The sequence below is a fragment of the Macrotis lagotis genome, chromosome X (genome assembly GCF_037893015.1).
Source record: "Macrotis lagotis isolate mMagLag1 chromosome X, bilby.v1.9.chrom.fasta, whole genome shotgun sequence".
Classification (NCBI taxonomy): domain Eukaryota; kingdom Metazoa; phylum Chordata; class Mammalia; order Peramelemorphia; family Peramelidae; genus Macrotis; species Macrotis lagotis.
In genome coordinates, this window is record NC_133666.1 from 578,209,165 (window position 1) to 578,229,804 (window position 20,640).

Below are 20,640 nucleotides of genomic sequence, written 5' to 3' on the forward strand. Positions count from 1 at the left end.
CTCAGAAGAAATAATCATGACATACATAAAATGTATTCTGGGGATTATTCATTTTAAAGGAGATTTTGCTGCTGGCTGAGATATTAAAGATGCTACCTTCACAACGACCTTCCTTTCTGTCCTTATGACTTATGTAATGCAACAAGTAGAAATTTGACCTACCCTATCCATGCTCTAATGATTTCCATGTTTGCAAAAAATGGTACATGTAGTTTTTCTTAGACAAAGACAATGCTACTTATCTACCTCCTCAGGCCAATTTGGATTTGCCAGTTTCTTGCAACTAGAATAAATGGAATTCAGAGAGCAATATAAAGAGGTATGGTTGGTAAAGTAGGAAAAAAACACTGGACTTATTAACAAAAGCTAGTTTTAGTCTGACTCTGACACTTGCTATATAGCCACAGGGAAGTTTTACTATAAGACTTCATTTTCATGTCTATAAAACAAGAATAATACTTGATTCTACCTCACAACATATTGCCTAGTGACTGAGAGATTTGTGGATAAAAGGCTAACCTGGTCTAAGAAGATCTGGGTTCAAGTCCTGGCCCTGACACATATTTTATATTGTCTTTATTACTATAGTCAAGAGGTCAATGTCAACATCTACTAAGACCATAAATAATAGATGGGCTGCTGTTCTGCATTAGTAGAAGAGTTTCTAATCTATAAGGAAGAAATCACAGGTCTGGAAGGAAAAAAAGTTACAATTAAAAATCAGTCTCAAAGGGTTTGTGAAGACAGTAATTTGTAAACCTTGAAATGTAATAGAAATGTAAACTATTATCTATCTTATAGCATTTTTTGAAGACAATATTCATAACATGTCTTATCTTTATAAGCTATTAGTATAACAAACTGGTATTAAGCTCAAGAATAGTCTGCCCTCCTAGCTCCTTGTTATGCCTTTTCCTCCTGGTGATGCTCTCTCTCTCTCAGATTTCCTTAAGAGTCAACCCTGTGACTTATTCTGTGTCTCAGCTGATTATTGATTTCTTCTAAGATGTTAACAGATTATTTAGAGTTGAGAATATAATGGTTGAAAGCAGAGATGACACCTTCTAGGTAAAAGGATATATTCCCCCTCCCTCTCCCATGACTCATTTGCATATAAATATGGAAATGGGTCAAGGATCCATCCCAAGAACTGTTGACAAATCTAGCAGCTAACAATCATAATGCAATCAATTTAAGGTATGATTTAATTGTTTAAACAGTTTTATTTATTTTTTTTTTACTTCCCATCTCCCCAACTTCTCTCTCCTTCCACTTAAAAAGGAAGAAAAACAAAACCCTTGTAACAAATATACCAAGTCAAGGAAAACAAATTGCCTCATTGTCAATGCACCAAAAAGTGAATGCTGCATTCTGGACCATGAGTCCATTAAATTTGTCAGGAGGGGAATAATATGTTTCATTGTTAGTCCTCTGAAATGGTGATTGGTCATCCCAGAGTTCTTAAACACAGGGTGAATGAATTTAAAAGGAATGTATTGAGGAAAGGAAAGTCTCCAATGAGACATTTTGGCTGGAGATGGTAGAAAAAAATGAATTACAAAACAGGAATGTTCAGTTTCATGTTTCTTTAGCTTCCTCTTCCTCTAATAACCCATTTCTTTAGTATATATATTCTAGTCCAACTTGCTTCCCAGAATCTAACAGCTTCTTGGAGATGAGGTAAGGAGTTGATTTTGGGGTTGCCTTTTCCTCCTTGTCTATTCTTCCATCACCAGTCAAGTCTCAGAAGATAGAAGCAGTTGCCAGAGTTAATGTGATCTTAAATTATATTCATAGGAAGAATGTTCAAAAATCCTCTGCCCTGTCAGACCACATCTGTAACATTGTGTTAATTTTGAGTCTCATATTTTAAGAGAAATATTTTCAAATTGGAATGTATCCCAAGGAAAGCAGTCTTGGATGATAAAGAAACTTGAAAACATTCCATAAGAGGACCGATTGAAAAATATAAGACTGTTTAGACTGGAAAAAAGGCAGACTTCAGAGGAAGGTGTTGTGATAGCTGTTTTCAATCTTAGAAAGATTGTCATTTGGATTAGTCTTTTTTTACTTGGTTCCTGAAGGCAGAACTAGAACTATTTAGGTAGAAGTTACAGGAAAGCAGATTTAAGTTCAGTTTGAGAACTTTCTTATAACTCTTTATACAAATTCACTTGGTAATCTCATCAGCTCCCATGCACTCAATTATTCTCAACATGTAGATAATTCCCAGATCTATTTCTCCAACTTTAGTCTCTCTTTCCTGAACTTCACTCCTGAATCACTGTCTATTGGAACCTATTGGACATAGATGTCTTGTGGCACTTCAAAAGCAACACATACAAAACACAACTTTCCCTTCAAACCCACTCCTTTTGTGAACTTTTCTGCAATTCACTAGAAGTGTTTGAATCTATTTGAATTTGCACTGTTTTAAAGTCATGATTATGTAAATTTGAAATTAACCAGTTCAACAGAAATATGCAGATCAAATTCAAATAATGCAATCACTAAAGAATACCCATTATTCTCACTATTTGAGACAGAACACCTCTTGAGGGCACTAACGTTTTCTTCTTAGTCACTCATATTCACTATCTGGCTATCATCCTTGGCAACCCCCCTTTCTCTCTCTATCACACACACATCACATACATACAAAATCATTCAAACACATACAAACACACATCTCCACATACCACATATTTAGTCAGTTGCCAAATTTTATAATTTCTTTCTCTTCAATATGTCATTATCCTTTTTTTCTCTAATGCAGACCCTCATCCCCATTCACCTGGACTTTTGTTAATAGCTTTCTAATTAGAATCATTGCCTCATCTCTCTTCACTCCAATCTATCCTCGGTGCAATTGCCAAAGTGATTTTTCTCAACTGCAGGTTTAACTATGTCATCCTTCTGGTCAATAACCGTTAATGTCTTCCTGTTCCATCTAGGATCAAACATAAACTCCTCTGTTTGGTACTTAAAGTTCTTGAAGCCTTGACCTCTTCCTAGTCTTCTAGTCTTTTAACTCATTATTTTCCCTTCCCCTCACTCTATGATATATCACACTCACCTACACTTTATTTCTCACCCATGATATTCCATCTTCTATTTTTTCACTTTTTCTCTGACTCTCCTCTATTCCTGCATTTTCATCTATATTCTTTAGAATCCTTTAAAAATTTTACTGATTTCTTCTTCCAGGAAGTCTCTTTGGTTTTTCCAAGTGCTAATATTTTCTCCTTTAAGACTCTTGTTTAGTGATTTTTTTTTTTTGGTTGTATTCTACTTTTCTTACCAAAGGTCTTGGAGGACTTTGCCACACAGCTAGTAAGTGTCTGAGTGCAGATTTGAACTCAGGTTTTCCTGATTCTGACCTCCCCACCTCCCCAGAGTTACCTTGCATTTACTTTGGTTTTTTTCATGTGTTTCCTGATTTATGTTTGTCTACTTAATTAGAATGTAAGATCTATAAAGGTAGAAACTATTTTTTTCTTTAATATTTTTGGAGTTTAGCTCAGCACCTGAAACATATTAAATGCTTAATAAGTGCTTACTGATTGATAATATGAGCTCTTAAAAAATATCAAATAGGCTGTGTTGTAAGGTAATGCATTTCCCTATTACTGCAAGTGCTTAAATAGAAACTGTGCAACTATTTGTCAAGGAGGTTTTAGGGGACATTCAGGTATTTTGAAGAGGATTAGACCAGATAAATTGGCAAGCTTAGGGAGAGAGGTAGCCAGGATGGTATAAAAGGGCTTGAGCTCATGCCATATGAGGATGGATTGCAGAAACTGGTGATGCTTAGCTTGGAGAAGGGAAAACTCAAAGATAAAAACATAATAACAATCTTCAAATATTTGAAAGTATATTATGTCAGAGTGTATCCTTGAGTCAGCCCATGTCAGCTAGGAAAAGCCAGTCTTTAGTAGGAGCATATATATCTTAGAATCAGTGAACACATAAGGGCTTGATTTATTATTTTGTTGCCTAGACTTTAGGAAAACATTGGGAAAATGTTAATAAAGTAAATAAAACTTGAAAGTGTATTGTGCATGCAGTCTTCCCCTTTCCAAATGTTGAATGTTGGTTGTTAAACATTTACCAGTACATCCTTGGAATGGATTGACATATTCTGTTTGGTGTTGGAAGGCACCAAAATGTAATGGTTAGTAATGGATTGTAGTTGAAAGAGACAAATTCACATTTGATATCAGAAAAAATGTCCGAATTATAAGATCACATTGTTCAGTTGTGTACAACTTTTCATGACCCCATGAATCATAATATTCATGGGTCTTCTTGGAAAGGATACTGGAGTAACTTTATCATTTTCATCTCTTAAGTGACTTACTCAGGTTCACAATACAAGTAAGTGAGGTTGTATTTGACCTCAGGTCTTCCTGATTCCAGGTTAAGCTCTCTCTTTTAGATTTCTCTTAGGAGATCATGTATCTAATAAATATTTGAGTCAAGAATCTCTTCCCTAATGATGGGAGATAGTTTGAAGTAAAATGAGCTGTCTTTGGAGGTACTAGGATCATCATCAATAGAGGGGTTTCATTGGACTAGATGGATACTGAGATCCTTTCCGACTCTAAAAAATTCTATAATAAGTCATAAATTGATTGAGAGCCAGAAAGGATCTTCATGAACCTTTAGTTCATTCACCTTATTTAACAGATGAGCAAACTGAGACCCAGAGGGTCTACATAAATGATATACATATTTATATGACTGAGACCACATATTCTAGGGCAACTCTCTAGACTTTTAGGACTGTCTTTGTCATGTCCCAGAAATTTTTCTACCCTTAAAGCTCATTCCATCCCTGGAATTCCCATATCAAAATTACCTATCATACTTTGGCCTCTCTCTCTGGTTCCTCCTAAGATGCCAAGGATGATGCCAAGCTAGGTCAGGCAAGTCTTTATTCTTCCCCAGACTCTACTCCTTACTCTCTTGGATTTCTTTATCATTCCCTGAACAAAAAAAATTATTTTTTACTTTCCCTCTCTTCCCCTACTTTCAGTTTTTCCCCATGTGTTGTATTCCTCCATTAGCGCTTAGGGTTCATTAGGGTGGGGACTGTCTTTCTGCATAAATTATATTTGTATTGTAGAGCTCAACAAGTGCATAAATAATGTTTGTTGACTCGACTGTTCAAATCTTCTTTCCCTCCAATCCTCCTCTATTTCTAGGGATGCAGAGTCAGGCATCTCTTCTAAGGTATATGATTCAACACTCATCACTCTGTCCTGAACCTCTCATTCCCTACAAGGCTTCCCATTTTCCAATTAATTTGATGATTTAAGTTTGGAGAGACCCATGGATAAGTGCTTTGTCTAATTATATTAGACTGTGTCTCCATCTGTCTGGTACCACAATTGGCACTTTGTAAATGTTAAAGAATCACTGTCTGACTTTTGAAAGCTAAACGATTTAGCCAAAATGATTTTAAAGCCCATCATCTCCCTGTCCTCACTTCTCTCTCTACCATCTACAAAGGACAGAATTGAAAAGAACAATATACTCAAAATATCAAAGGTCATTTTTTTGATATTTTAGTGAAAAGAAGGTATATCCTAAGATGTCATCAAATTAGAGAAGTTTTTTTTTTTTTTTCTGAGAGACTATATTTCTCCAGAAACTATTTGACATGGAACAGCCTAAATAAGAATTGCTGTTTCCAGGCGGATTCGAGAGGGCTTGAGCCTCACATGACTCTTTGGAAGAAGTTGTGGTTTATAAAAGAAAAGTAAAAAGTGCTAAACTAATGCCTAATGAAAATCAATCCTTTTGTTCTATTATGCATTGATGAAGGAAGTTCGCATGATCATTAGAATGATTGAAGTTTGAATTCTGTTTAATGAATATTACATTCTTATCTATTAATAGGAGGAATTGCTGTAAACTATACTTGAATCCAGTTTCTGCCATCTGTGTAATTTTTCCTTTAGGGGTTCTAAGAGTCAGCTCTTGTGGGGACTGTGCCTAGTATATAGGAAAAGAGAACCTCACCTCCCAAAAGCAACAGCAGGCAAAGAAAGGTGAGATGACTCTCGAACTTGTCTTTCTGTGGGATATGATGGCTAAATCTATATCTTTATACAGCTAATCCCTTGACTTACTCTAATGCTTCATCCAGTTGTGGGGCTGACCTCAACCTCTTGGATATTCTGCCACAGGGTAGCCACTATGGAAGACTTCTCAGAGTATGAGACTTTATGAGTTGGAAGAGGTTTCAATGGGCATCTAGTCTGATTCATTCCCATGCAATAACTTCTTTTATAATGTTATCAGACAAGTGACCATCCTGACTTTTCTGGAAGACCTGTGATTATTAAGAAGTTATTTCCAAAATTTGTATTTACAACTTCTATCCATTGTTTTGGGTTCTTTCCTCTAGAGCAGAGTTTTTCTTAACCTGGAATTCATTAGTTTTTTGTTTGTTTCTAAAAATATTTTGATATGGTATTTCAGTATGCTGAATATTAATACTGTATTATTAATGTATTTTATTTTATGTATTTAAAAACTTTATTCTGAAAGTGGTTCATGCCTTCCCCAGACAAAGGAGAGCAGTTTACAGACACACACACAAATTCTTCTGTTCTAAGTTTAACAGAAGTCTAATCTCTTCTAGCAGACAGAACCTTGGACTCTTGAGGAGAACAATCATATCTCCCCCCTTGAAGACTTCTCTTTTCTCTGGGCTAAGTATCTCTAGTTCTTTCAAATCACCATCATAAGGATAAGTTGAAATCCTCCACAATTCTCATTGTCTTCCTCTGGATGCCTTTCACTTTTTTCAATATTCTTCTACCCTCACTATTTGTGGTCTGATCAGGCAGAGCATAAAGTATGATCTCCTTATATGATCTCATCAGTTATTCCAGTTTTATGGTGATAGATACTGCTATTTGAAGACCTTCATCATCAGAGACTGGTCACCAGTTTACACATTTATTTTTGAACACAGCAATTCAAAGTAACTCTCTAATGGGGAGAGAGGACCTCATTAATAAATTCACAGATCTTTTGCCCAGATGTCTAAGGAAGAAATTGATTTAAAATCTAAAACTAAGACAAATCATCATCTTCAGTGTTGTCTAGAGCTGGAAAGTATCTTAAAGATTGGCTATAATTTTACTGATGAAGAAGAATAGGGTCCAGAATAGTGAAATGGAAGTTTTAAGGTCACAGATAGTAAATGACTAATGGGTGTCAGCATATCCATTGGAAAGTATGTTATTTTTGAAGTAAAAGAATCTGGGTTCAAATCCAATTCTGCTACTTACAACCTGAGTGACCTTGAGCAAATTATTTATCCTTTCTGGGTTTCAGTTCTATATCTATACTAGGATGGAGTTGATCTAAATGATCTTGAAGTTTTCTGCCAGCTATAAATCTTTGTCTCGTAATTTATAACCAAAAATTAAGTTTTCTGATTCTGAGGCAGTATTCTTTTCTATGTAATGATGTTATATTTAATAAGTCTTGATTTTTAATATGCTTTGTTTATAAAACACTATGTTCTTTACCTGAATTGAACCTTATAACAACCCTGTGGAGGGACAATGTGAAATATAAGTAGTGGGAAAAATTGGTCTTGTAAGTAAAAAGTCAGCTTCAAATTCTATCACTGATACAAGCATATTGCCTGTGCTACCCAGTCCAAGTCACTGATCTTCCAAATCCCCTGGGCAGTTCTCCTAGTCTGTGTGGTACAAAGTAACATCAATATAGGGAGTTCCCTCAATCAATGAAATTATAAAACTTCTTGAAAACAAGCAAAAAAGATCACTCCACTCTGGTTTTTTGCTTCAACAGATGGAACAGATCCAATCCCCCAGCTCCCCTTGCCTCTCTGCAGCTCAGCAGCTCCTGGGACCAGCTGCCCCCCACCCCACCCCTATCTCCAGGACCAGCCACCTCCATGATCTGCCCAAACTTCTTGTCTAAGGCCACTGTCAACTGCATTGTCAACCTCTACCTGCAGGCTTCCTACTTCTATCCGTCCCCGGGTTTCTATTTTGACCAGGATGACCTCTCTCTGCCCAGGGTGTTGCGTTTTTTTCTGGGAGCTCCCAAAAGACAAAAGTCGGGGTGCCAAATGCCTCATGAGGTTCCAGGAGCAGCATGGGGACCAGTTCCTACTCCAGGCTGTGCAGAAGTCTGCCTGATATGAGTGGGGCCACAGGCTGGATACCATGGAGGCTGCCCCTGGACCTGGAGAATGGCCTGAACCAATCTCTCCTGAAGCTGCACAGCCTGGGTTTCTACCAAGGGGATTGGCAGCTCTGCGCCTTCCTGGAGAGCTGCTAACTGGGCCAGGAGGTGAAGCTGCTCAAGCACCTGGGTGACCACCTGACCACCCTGAGCCATGTGCAGGCTGACCCCCAGGCTGGACTGGGCAAGTATCTGTTCAAGAGGTTGAGCCTGAAGCATGACTGAAGGAGCAGCCCCTAGCCCCAAGAGAAGGGGCAGTGGGCACACTAAATAAAGACTGATAATTCCATCAAAAAAAAAAACAAGCAAGAAAGATAAACCCAAGCAACTTTAGAAGGGAAGTGCTATAATTCCTATTTTGCAGATGAGGAAACTAAGACATGGTTAGTTAAAAATGATTTGCTTGGAGGGTGGAGCCAAGATGGTGGCAGGAGTACAACCTCTTTTAGGCACTCTCTCCAAAATATTTCAAAAACCTTAAAATTATGACTCTAAATTTTTGAGAGACAGAACCCACAGAAAGATCTAGTGAGGCAATTCTCCAGCCCAAGGTAACTGGAAAATTGTGGGACGGCTCCACTCCACAGGGTTGGAGGGGCAGCAGCATAGGGGACAGAAGTAGCTTCAGTCTCCCAGAAACAGCCCCAGGGTGCCTGGGAGTGCATGCTCCTGGCAACAGAAGCAGTTTCTTGACTATACCCCAGGGAGCACCAAGCACAACTTGGAAGATCAGCAGGGAGAACTCTGCCAGAGTGAATGCTGAAGCCCAGGTGAGTGTGGCCCTCCTCAGCCCAGCTGTGGCACTCAGTGCAGCCCATATCCCAGGAACCAGAAGCAGGCCTTTGGAGCTGCCCAGCAGGAGTGGCTGGCAGCTGTGTCCTGAGTGCTCAGCTCATAGAGGTAAGGGAGTGGAGGGAGACTGCTGAGGTCTGTCCTCTGTTCCTGGGACAGGATGAGAGAGATTTAACCATATTGAGACCTTAGTGGCAGTCTAGGCCCCCCATAGAGCAGGGACCCCCCAACAGCCCCAGGCAGAGGGGTGAACTAGTGGTCATTCAACAGACCAGGACTCACATACTGAGGTCCTTATGAGGGTGTTCCAATAACACTCAAAAGCTCTCAGACACAGGCTGGGGAAATGAGTAAACAGAAAAAAAAGGAACCTAACCATAGACAATTACTTTGGTCTCATGTAAGACCAAAACACACAATCTGAAGATGAGAAAGTCTAAGATTCTGCAGCTAAAGACTCCAAGAAATATAGAAGTTGGGCTCAGGCTATGATAGAGCTCCAAAATGATTTTGAAAATCAAATAAGGAAGATAGAAGAAAAATTGGGAAAAGAAACAAGAGAGATGCAGGAAAAACATGAAAGCTAAGTCAGCAGCTTAGTCAAGGAGATTCCAAAATGCGGAAGAAAATAGCATGTTAACCAGCTCAGGTCAAATGGCAGTTCAAAAAGCTATTAAAGGGAAGAATGCTTTAAAAAGCAGAATTGGTCAGATGGAAAAGGAGATAAGAAAGTCTCTGAGGAAAACAAATCCTTCAGATGTATAATGGAGCTAAAGGAAGCTGATGACTTTGTGAGAACTCAAGGCACAATAATTCAACACCAAAATGAAATACTAGAAGAAAATGTGAAATATCTCATTGAAAAAAAAACAACCGATCTGGAAAACAGATCCAGAAAAGAGAATTTAAAAATTATTGGGCTACCTGAAGGTCATGATCAGGAAAAGAGCCTTGACCTCATTTTAAAAGAATTTCTGTAGGAAAATTGCTCTGATATCCTAGAAGCAGAGTATAAAATAGAAATAGAGAGAATCCATTGATCTCCCCTGGAAAGAGATCCAAAAAAAACCCCCAACTCCCAGGAATATTATAGCCAAGTTCCAGAACTCCAAAGTCAAAGAGATAATATTACAAGCAGCCAGAAGGACACAAATTCAAACATGGTGGAACTACATTCAGGATCACATAGGACTTAGCAGGACTTGGAATATAATATTCCAGAAGGCAAAAGAACTTGAAATGCAACCAAGAATCAACTACCCTGCTAAACTGAACTACTCTTCCAGGGGGGAAAATATAGACTTTCAATGAAACAGGAGAATTTTTAATGTTCCTGTTGAAATGACCGGAGCTGAACAGAAAGTTTGTTCTACAAGTACAGGACTCAGGTGAAGCATAGAGAGGGTGGATGAGAAGGGTAAATTATGAGGGACTTAATGATGATGAATTGCGTGTATTCCTAAATGGAAGATGATACCAATAATATTCATATGAACTTTCTCATTTAATGAATAAGTAGAAGGAGCTTTTATAGATGAGGAACAAGAAAGATATCTGAAGTTGAAGATATAATATATGGTAAAAATGGAGCCAGTGGGTGAAAGGGAAATGTACTGGGAGTAAGAGTAGGGAGAGGTAGAATAGACTAAGATATTTCATATAAAATGGTATGGAAGGGGGGAAGGTGAGGGGGGATGAGGGAGCCTTAATTCTCATTGGAAATGGCTCAGTGAGGAAACAGCATACACACTCAACAGCGTATAGACATCTAGAAGAAAAAGGAGCGAAAGGGGATGGGGGAGGGGAGGGGGGATGTGGGTGATAGAGGAGAGGGTAGATCCATAGGAGAGGATAGTCAGTTATAACACATTTTCTACTTTTTGTAAGGTGGTGGGATTGGGTGGCCTGATGGGACCATGGGACCAGAGTTTTCAGGTCTCTGAGGTGGGATGTAGCTTGGGGCCTCTTGGCCCCAGGACCAGTGCTCTGTCCACTGCAACCACTTGACTGCCCCATAGAACATTTTTGAAGAGGGTCAGAGTGAAAAAAAAAAGAGAGAAAATATAATATATGATAGTGGTGAGGAATGGATAGAGGGAATTACAATCAGCAACAGCAGCTATGGAAAAATATGGGAGTAACTTGTATGATGAACTTATGATAAAAAATGTGATCCGCTTGAGACAGAGCTGATGGTATCAGAACACAAACTGAAACACACTTTTGCTTTCTTTTACTTTATTTCTCATGAAGTTTTATATTTTTATGGGGGAGGTGGTATTATGTTTACTCTTAACATTTTTGTAATGTGTAACTAAATTTAAAAAATTTTAAAAAATAATAAAGGATCTAAATTTAAAAAATGATTTGCTCAGGTTTATATGATAATTTTTTTTAGTTTTTGCAAGGTAATGGTGTTAATTGACTTGCTCAAGGTCACACAGCTAGGTAATTATTAAATTTTTGAGGTTGGTTTTGAACTCAGGTCCTCCTGACTACAGGTCCAGTACTCTACCCACTGTACCACCTAGCTGCCCCCTCATATGGCAATTTAATATTCTATATAGGAATTGCAACCAATTCTTTCTAATTTCAGGTTCAGTACTCTATCACACCACACTGATCATCACGGCCATAATGGGATCAGTATCATCAAATCTCTTGTGAATACATTTAATTTTTTTTTGCCCAGATCTCTGATTCCATGGATGAAGAAATTTCTTCCACCAGTGCATATTTTGCATTATTGACTTGTGGTCTTGGATAGCTGAACAGTCTTTATGAGATATTAAATGTTTTTGTCAAAGGCAAGCCTCAAATCCTTCCTGAGTCCATGGTTGGCTTTCTCCAGGCCCTACTGCTTCTTCAGTAGCACATTAATTTTCTCCTTGTTACATGTCTCAGTTTGGACTTTGGATACACAGAGACTTTCATATATTTCTCCTTATTTTCATTTCATTCATCTCTCCCTTTTTTCACCCTGCAATCAAACTTGATTTTCATCAATGTATCTGTCCCTTTTTTTCTTTCCACTTTTTTCCTTTCTTTTCCCTTAAGATTTATTATTTCTGAAGAGTTCAGGGAACTTTTTATCCTTTTTATTTTTGCCTCCATCTATAGTTAAGGATATAAATGAAATAAGCTAATTATTCAAGAACTTTTAAAAATAACCTTTTGTAGCATCTAAGTTCCCTGTTGATATCATCAGAAAGCAATCTTATAAAGAGGGTTCAATAAGTCACTGTTTCCATCAGTCTGATCAGACTCAAGAGGAGTCTTCATGTTATATCACTGACATTCATTCTCCTAAAAGTTAAACAAATTGTGTTTTTATCCTGCTGGGTTAAATAGCCAATTATAATGAAATCTGTTTCTACTCATAATTCTTTAACAGTTTTAATTTTTTTTAGGTTTGATTGTTGTTTTCTTATGGAAAGTCAAAACCCTAGCTCCAGTTTCATCAATCCAGTTCACTTATCAGTAAGTGTGTGTGAGGAGTGGGGTAGAGGAAGGGATGCTGCAGAGAACTGAACTATTTTACAACCACATTCTCCCAGAATCTCAGTGTCCTCATCTGTAAATCAGAGATAACAATACCTGAACTACCTATCTCATAAAGTTTCTTTTAGCAAAGTATCTTGTAGTCTTTAAAGTACTATGTGAATATTAAAGAAAGAAAAACAAGGGGGGTGGGAGGGAGAAAGGTTTGTGTTGTAGTCCTAACTTTGCAATATTCTAGCTTTGCCACCTTGTGCAAATAACATAACTTCTATAAAACTCAGGTTACTAATTCATCAAACTTTTGACAATAGTACTAATACAGCACTCAGGTCTTTCCTCACATATGGGGCCCCAGGAAGCTATTTTAATTTCAAGGTACTCTATGCCGCAAAGTCATAGCTCATAAGCCCCCAGTAATGGGTTTACTTTTATTATGCCAACTGGAAAGGTTCCATTAGTTCAAGCCAAAGATACTTATTTCATAGCTTTATATGAAGGAGGGCCCTTAAAGGTTATCTAATCTAACACCCTCATTTTAATGATAATGAATTAAATCCCAGAGAAATTAAACATCTTACCCAAAGTGACACAAATTAAGTAGTGGAATCAGGATAAGAGCCTCCTCTGATAGCCTCTCTAAATTCAATGCTTTTTTCATTATAATATCCAGTATTTATATATTGCTGTAAGATTTCTAAAGTGCTTTACCAACATTCTCTCATTTTACCCTCATAATAACCCCAGGAGATAGGTACTGTCATTATTACCCTTTCAAAGATGAGGAAACAGAGACCAAGAGAAATTTTGTAACTTGTTCAGGATTATATAACTACTAAGTATCTGAGGTAGAATTTGAATTAAGGTCTTCCTGACTTCTGGTCTAAGGCTCTATCTTCTTTGCCATCTAGCATAGCAATTTAAGTGATCAAAAAAGAATCCCTCCATTCCTTTAGGAGTGCATACCCTTCCAAGTCACTATAGCTCTAATAGAGAAGGGTGCACACATGTAGGCAGCACATGAAACCAGGGAATATGTATGGTTTGGATACATAATACCACATATTTAGTGTGAAGTGAAATACCATATATTTAGTGAAAGGACCTTCAGAAATCAATTTGTCCAATGCCCTTATCTTATAGTTGATAAAATTGGGCCCTATCCATGGGTAGCACCCACATTAGAATACAAGTGACTGAGGCATATTCATACCTAGGACAACTCATATTTTTGAAGAACAATACTACCCATTGTCTTCTGGTGCTCATCATGTTATCATGTTGCTCTCTATTAGAAGTCACATATTTCTGCTAGGCATTGCAACTCTGCTTGAGTTCTATTATTTCTATTTTTTATGTTTACTTGTATATAGTTGAAATTCAGTGCAGGTTTGGAGTCAGGAATATTCATCTTCCTGAGTTCAAATTTGACCTCAGACACTTATTAGTTGTGTGACCCTGGGTAAGTTACTTCTCCCTGTTTGCCTCAATTTCTCATCTATAAAATGAACTGGAGAAGGAAATAACAAATCACTCCAGTATTTTTGCCAAAAAAAGTCCTAAATGGTGTCACAAAGAATTGGACATGAATTAAAAATGACTGTGTAATAGAACAATAACAAAATTAAAATTTTGCTGATCAGCTTTTTCACTACTACAAATGCACTGGATAGGAAGTCTCTTATGAGGGAGGGTTAAAAATTCTTCTTTTATAAATAGCTCAAGGCCATGACAGATGCACTTGGAAATCCAGTCATTAATAAAAATGCTAGCATTTCTGTAGTATTTGCAAAGCACCTTACTGCATTATTTAGTCTGATCCTCACAACAACCCTGTAAGGTAAGAGCTATTATTATCTATTTTGTCAAGATGAATACTGAAGCTAACAGAGGTTAAGTGAATTGTTTAAAGTCATATAGTTAATGAATTTCTGAGGCAGAAATCAAACTCAGGTCTTCATGGTTAAATGTTCAACACTCTATCTGCCTTCAGACCTATTCAAATGTTATGTTATATTTAATTCTGTCCTTTTGACTTTCTTCAACTAGACTTACTTAAGCTATGGACACTACACACCTCCCCCTTGGGGATCAATCTGGGCAAACCATTTGTCTTATATTGACTTCAGGCAACTTCCTAAGACTTATCTACTAAATTAGACAGGAATTGTGATCTGTATTTGTGTGGGGAGTTCCTCTCTTTGTCCTCCTCTCACCTCCCATCTCACTGAGCTCAATAAAAAGACATTGTTTATTAAGATTCATTGCCCTCTTCAATGGCATTCACTCAAGTTACATTGCTGCCATATTATTACATTGATCATATATTGCCAAGCACCAAATACTCATTTAGCTCCTACTCTGTGTATGGAGCTATGCACTGAAGGAGATTAAAAATTGTGGTAGATGCTACTGTTTTCTTTGATATACTTAAAATCTAATTGAGATGATTGACTGAATATGTACTTAGATTAAAAAGCTACAGAACATATTGAGGTATTGCAATCACAGAACAATTAATTTTTGAACTGGAAGGTATTTATAGGTCATCTAGTTTACAAATGATGAAACTGAAGCTTAATCAATGGAAGTCAAGGAGAAGTACAAGGTCAGAAAGGTAGAAGAACCACAATTCAAATTTAAGTTCCTTGACTCCAAATATAGTTAATGTTCTGGCCTCTACACAATCATCTGATTAATGTAGGCAATATATATAGTTCTACTTATGCCATTAATTTAAAGTACTAGGTCACATTTGAATTTGAATTTTTGTCTTGAATGTTTGGTATTTATATGTTACGAGTTTCAATACCTGATTATTGCTTCAACACCCAGCAATCTCATGTCTTGGGTAAGGGCAGAATTTTTTAATTCTTATTTTGACTAAAGTTGACAAGGTTTGCTATCTATTCTCTGGGTTTTTCCTTAACAATAATAATGGCTATCATTTATCCTGGTTTTTAAGATTTACAAAGTTTTTTACACACACACACACACACACACACACACACACACACACACACACACACATATATATCATTTGAAACTCACAACAACTCTGAGAGATAGGCATATTATTATCCTTATTTTACAGATGAAGAAACTGAGGCAAACAGATGAAATGATTTGGCCAGGGCCACAAAGATAGTAAGTGTTGGCAGCAGGAATCAAACTTATGGATTTCCTGACTCCAAGTCCAGTACTGGGTCTCTTACATCATCTAAATGTCCTTTCAGCTCATATCAGAGTCCCTAGACATCCAGATCTCTCCCTCATAGCTCTCTGCAACATTCTCATTTTCTCTCCTATCCCACTCTTTATATCATTCCCCTTATTCATCAATATTTTCTCATCCACAAAAGCAGTTTTTGCCTGTGCCCACATTCAACGAATACAAACAAGGCAATCTAACTGAGAACATCCTTATAATCCACCATAAAAAAATACTCTCCTTTCCCAAGGACATTTGGGGCCATTCTGACCCATTTTTTAAAAATTAGCAATTTAAATTTCTCTTCCTTTTATGTATCCAAACTCTAGAGTCCTTGTGCATATAAAATTCCCATTAAATTTAACAGTAACTCTGGACATGAAATATATGGTCTCTGACATTTATGTATGATATGAGAGCTGTGTAGTGTCTGGCGTTTTATTCCTGCTGCTGTGATTGATTTAAATCTTTTGATTTCCAGATCATTTTACTGCATTTCAATAACCATTATTGTGGCTGCATTAGAAAAATGTTCATTTTTGTACTTTTTTAAAAATGCAGATGCAATTCTGCATGGTAGACTGCTCATTCTCTGAAGACTGGGACTGTTTTGCCAGTCACATAGCTTTTGTATCATCCTCCTCCTCATTCTCATTCTTTATTATTTCTTTCTACTCCTCAAATAGTCCTTCCTTTCTGTCTACTAAATAGGTCACCATCCTCTTTCAAATTCCTTCCAAAAACCTATTTGTCCTTTTCAATAGCATTTCCTATGAAACAATCAAAACACCTTTCCTCCCAGCTGAAAATAAGCAACCTCTCACCTTGGAGGCTGAACTAGCTCCTTCTCAGGTTTATTTTAAGTCACTGGAGGTTGGGGACTGACTTACAAAGACCACAAACCCAAACAGCAGAAAGGATGACCTTGCCCTGCTTGGGGTCTGCATCAGGTTAAGGTTATTACTGACCTGTTAGGAAGAGCAAGTACTGATTGTAGGGAAAGTTGATGCAACTTCTAGGATCCCTCTCCTAGTTTCTACCCCTGGGAATTAGAGTAACTGGGTTCTCATTGCCAGAAAAGAGGCAAGCAGGGGGCAGCTAAAATGCTTGTTTATTTGGCAAGACCCTTTCCCCACTGACAGGAGGTAAGAGAATTCTGAAAAGTATAAGGAAGTGAAGGAGACAGCTGTCAACAGTGGGAGGAAGGGGATAACAAGCTACTGTACACTCTCAGATTGTGCAGCTTAAAAAAAATCATCATGGTTTCCATGACTTAGAGAATTTTGAGTTTGTTTCTGAAAGATCTGATTTCCCTTAGCTTGGAAAGGATATACTGGTATGCAGGTTGCATTCAGCAAAGTGGGTGAGTATCACTAGCCTTCCCACGAATTTTTCTTAAACCCTGTTATTTCATGCACTTGAACATTGCATTAGATTGTGGGACTCTCAAGGCCAGGGACTTCTTTTGCCTTCCTTTGCATCCAGGCACATAATACGTACATAATAAGTAGTGATTGCCTGCCTGTTGAACTGCTGAGATACATGAGATGGCACATCTTGTATGACCTTCCCTTCTTTTCTGGTTTTCCCCTCACTTCACACACTAGGGTCTCTATTGCATAAAAGCTTCTCTCCCACTCAGAATTGTTGTCCTTTTCTCCTACTGGTCACTTCTTCCTGACTTAAAGTCAGAAAGTCTTGGGTTCACATTTTCCTCTGATATAGTATTTGTTCAGTCAATCAAAGAATAAATATTTATCAGGTGCTGTTATGTGACAAGTGCTGGTGAAAGACAAAATGGAATATTCTGTAACCTTGAAGAGCTTATAGGCCTGAAGGAGACACGCTTGTTGATAAAATCTGATTAATGATAACTATAGCACTAATCTCACAAGGTCAAGGGGAGTGATTTGCTAACTTAATAGTGAGTCATTACTACCTTAATTTCAGTGGGATAAGCTGCTGTTTTGCTCATGAAAAAGCAGAAAAGTGAAATGAAAAGCAAGAGAGAGAGAGAGAGAGAGAGAAAGGAGAGACAGTATGTTTAAGCCCAAAGTGAATATATGAGAAGGTGAAACAAGATTTAAAGTTATGATCTTGATTCCTTGTGTTTATGTTTCAAGATTCAAAATTTAAAACCTGATGAATAATAACTCATGGCTTATGGGAGTGAAGAAAGTTGCAAAGCATCCTCTATGTTATACTTTCTCTCGCCTTGGTCTGTATTCACATTCCCTAAAAAAGAAAGCAGAAATGAGAGTGGAAACTGAAAAAAACAAATTCTGGAATTAGAGGGACTACTTATATCTCAGTAAAAAAATATTCTGCTATTCATAATAGGATTACACTAATGATATTGTGTGTCTGTGTATGTACACATGTGTGTGTTTGTGTGCTAGGAAATGCTTAGCTAGAGGACCTACCTGGAAGTCCTTAATCCTAATATTCATTAAAGAAAGTAAATGGGGGCAGCTAGGTGGCATAGTGGATAGAGCACCGGCACTGGATTCAGGAGTACCTGAGTTCAAATCCGATTTCAGACACTTAATAATTACCTAGCCGTGTGACCTCGGGCAAGTCACTTAACCCCATTGCCTTATTTAAAAAAAGAAAATAAATGTAGCTCTACTTTTATTTCTAAGTTTCTATCAAAAAAAGGATTTAGTTTCCATAATTTTTTTTGCAGTCACACATCATTGCAACATTTGTTAGAGACCTACTATGATCTATGAAAGGCAGTGTGATATTAGTGGATACAATTCTAGACCTGGAGTCAAGAAGATGTAACATCAAATCTCACACTTCAGAGTTACTATGTGACAGTGGGTAAGTCATTGAACCATTTTTAGTCTCAGAAAAGCCTTTTTTTTTGTAAGGCAAATGGGGTTAAGTGGCTTGCCCGAGGCCACACGGCTAGGTAATTATTAAGTGTCTGAGACCGGATTTGAACCCAGGTACTCCTGATTCCAAGGCTGGTGCTTTATCCACTATGCCACCTAGTCACCCCTCAGACAAGTCTTTAAGCTTTATTTTCTAAATTATAGAAAGGTTTCATCCTGTTAATTGAGGGAACTTTCATATTGATGAAATCAGAGATCACTGATGTGTTGATTGGAATGTTGACTTTCATGCTGTAGCTTGTTTTGAGTCCCTTAAGTCTTTTTGTCCCTGTTAGATACTATTTCTGAAACCTGTGTATGTTTCCTTCTCTAAAATATTACTCAAATCTCTCTTAATAGAATGGAGAGAGCTTGTTGTTCTCATAGGCTATGCCAGTGGAGAGCTAACTCAGGAACAATTCGCCTTTCAACTTAGACTATGTGGAGTGCTTGACCACTTGGAGATATTTAAGGACCAGGAAAATTAAATTTGGAAGTATCGATCATAAGAATTGGTGATTATTTTATTTTTTTGCCACAGCAATTCATGAAGATGATTTATTAAGGTATTGTGGGATTCTGATCCATTTCAGTGAAGTGAATACCCCCATCAATAGAATATAAGTTCCTTGAGGACAGGAGTTGTCTCACTTTTACATTTATATCTCCAGTACCTGTTCTGGTGTCTGTCTCATAGTAACCAATTAATAAATGCCCATTGTTTTATGATTACTCAAATAAGCACTGAAATAGATATTACTAGATGTCAATGATGTACCCAAGATATATAAAATATATCTTGGGTAAATATATATAGATATATATGTACATATTCATATAATTATTTACTAAACTATGTAAAAATTCCAGTGGTCCCTGATTCCAATACCATAGGTCTTTTGTCCACCTGACACAGACTGCAGTTCCTCTTTGCATTAGCAGATACTAGCTTTGTCCTAATGTACCCAAACAATTCATTACTTTGTAGCTATTAAAATAGCTAAATTTAAACACTAAATTAGAGCATCCTCATTTCTCAATCTTTTAAAATATTTAGGCATAATTTAATCTTTTTCTTACCAATTCACTTTGTACTTTGACTCAATGTCACAAACAAACCTTTATGTGTGTGTGTGTGGGGGTGGTTCAGGTAAGAGCAAGCCTAGGTAATTTATCTGTATTTTGTTTGTGCCATGAATGGTTTATTTTTCCAATCTAAGCTTTTGGGTCTAATCAGAGAGAAAAATTTAGTTGGTCTTTTTCGCCTGCTGGCTTTCCAGACTTCCCTGTCTTTATTCCAATGCAGTAGAAGAAAATGAGAAAGGGAAAGGCTAAATTGCAGAAAGCATTCTGTTTCTGAAAAAATGTAAAGAGTTTTATTTTGCTAAGCAGAAAAGCTTTTCACTTCATTCTTTTCCCTTGCATTTTCCCCTCCCTTCAACTATTTAACCACTTTAGTTAGAATGAACTTTTGTTTATAATCCTTGTTGACTTCTTTAATATTCTGTTAGCTAATAGCAACTGCTGGGTACACGTTCTCTGATTCAATTTCCCATATAGTGTTCTTGAAGGGCCTGCATCCTTTATGTAGGAAAGAAAGCCGAGAATATAAAAAAAGTCTCCTTATAGATGTCCAAGTCATTTTATTTACTGCCTTCATTCAAACAGTTATTTGTTACCCATTTCAGAGCTCCTTGAATTTTAGTATTAGGTGATTGCATAGTGAGTTAACAAAGTAAGCTATACAGTGGCATCTTACATAACATAATTCAATTCAATACAATTCAAAAAGATATATTAAACCAAGTTTACTTAGTAAGCCACTGTTTTAGGTGTTGAGTAGGTGACATGATTTTTCTTTTTGCAGTTAGTAGCCTTTCCTGATTATTCCAAAGTACAATTAAAACCAATAGCACTTCTTTTTATTGTAAAGGTTACCAAAGAACCCTTGGTTTGATGGATTGGGGCAACTCCCTTGAAGGGACATTCACTCTAATCCCTTTTTGAGAGTTGTCTGTCTTT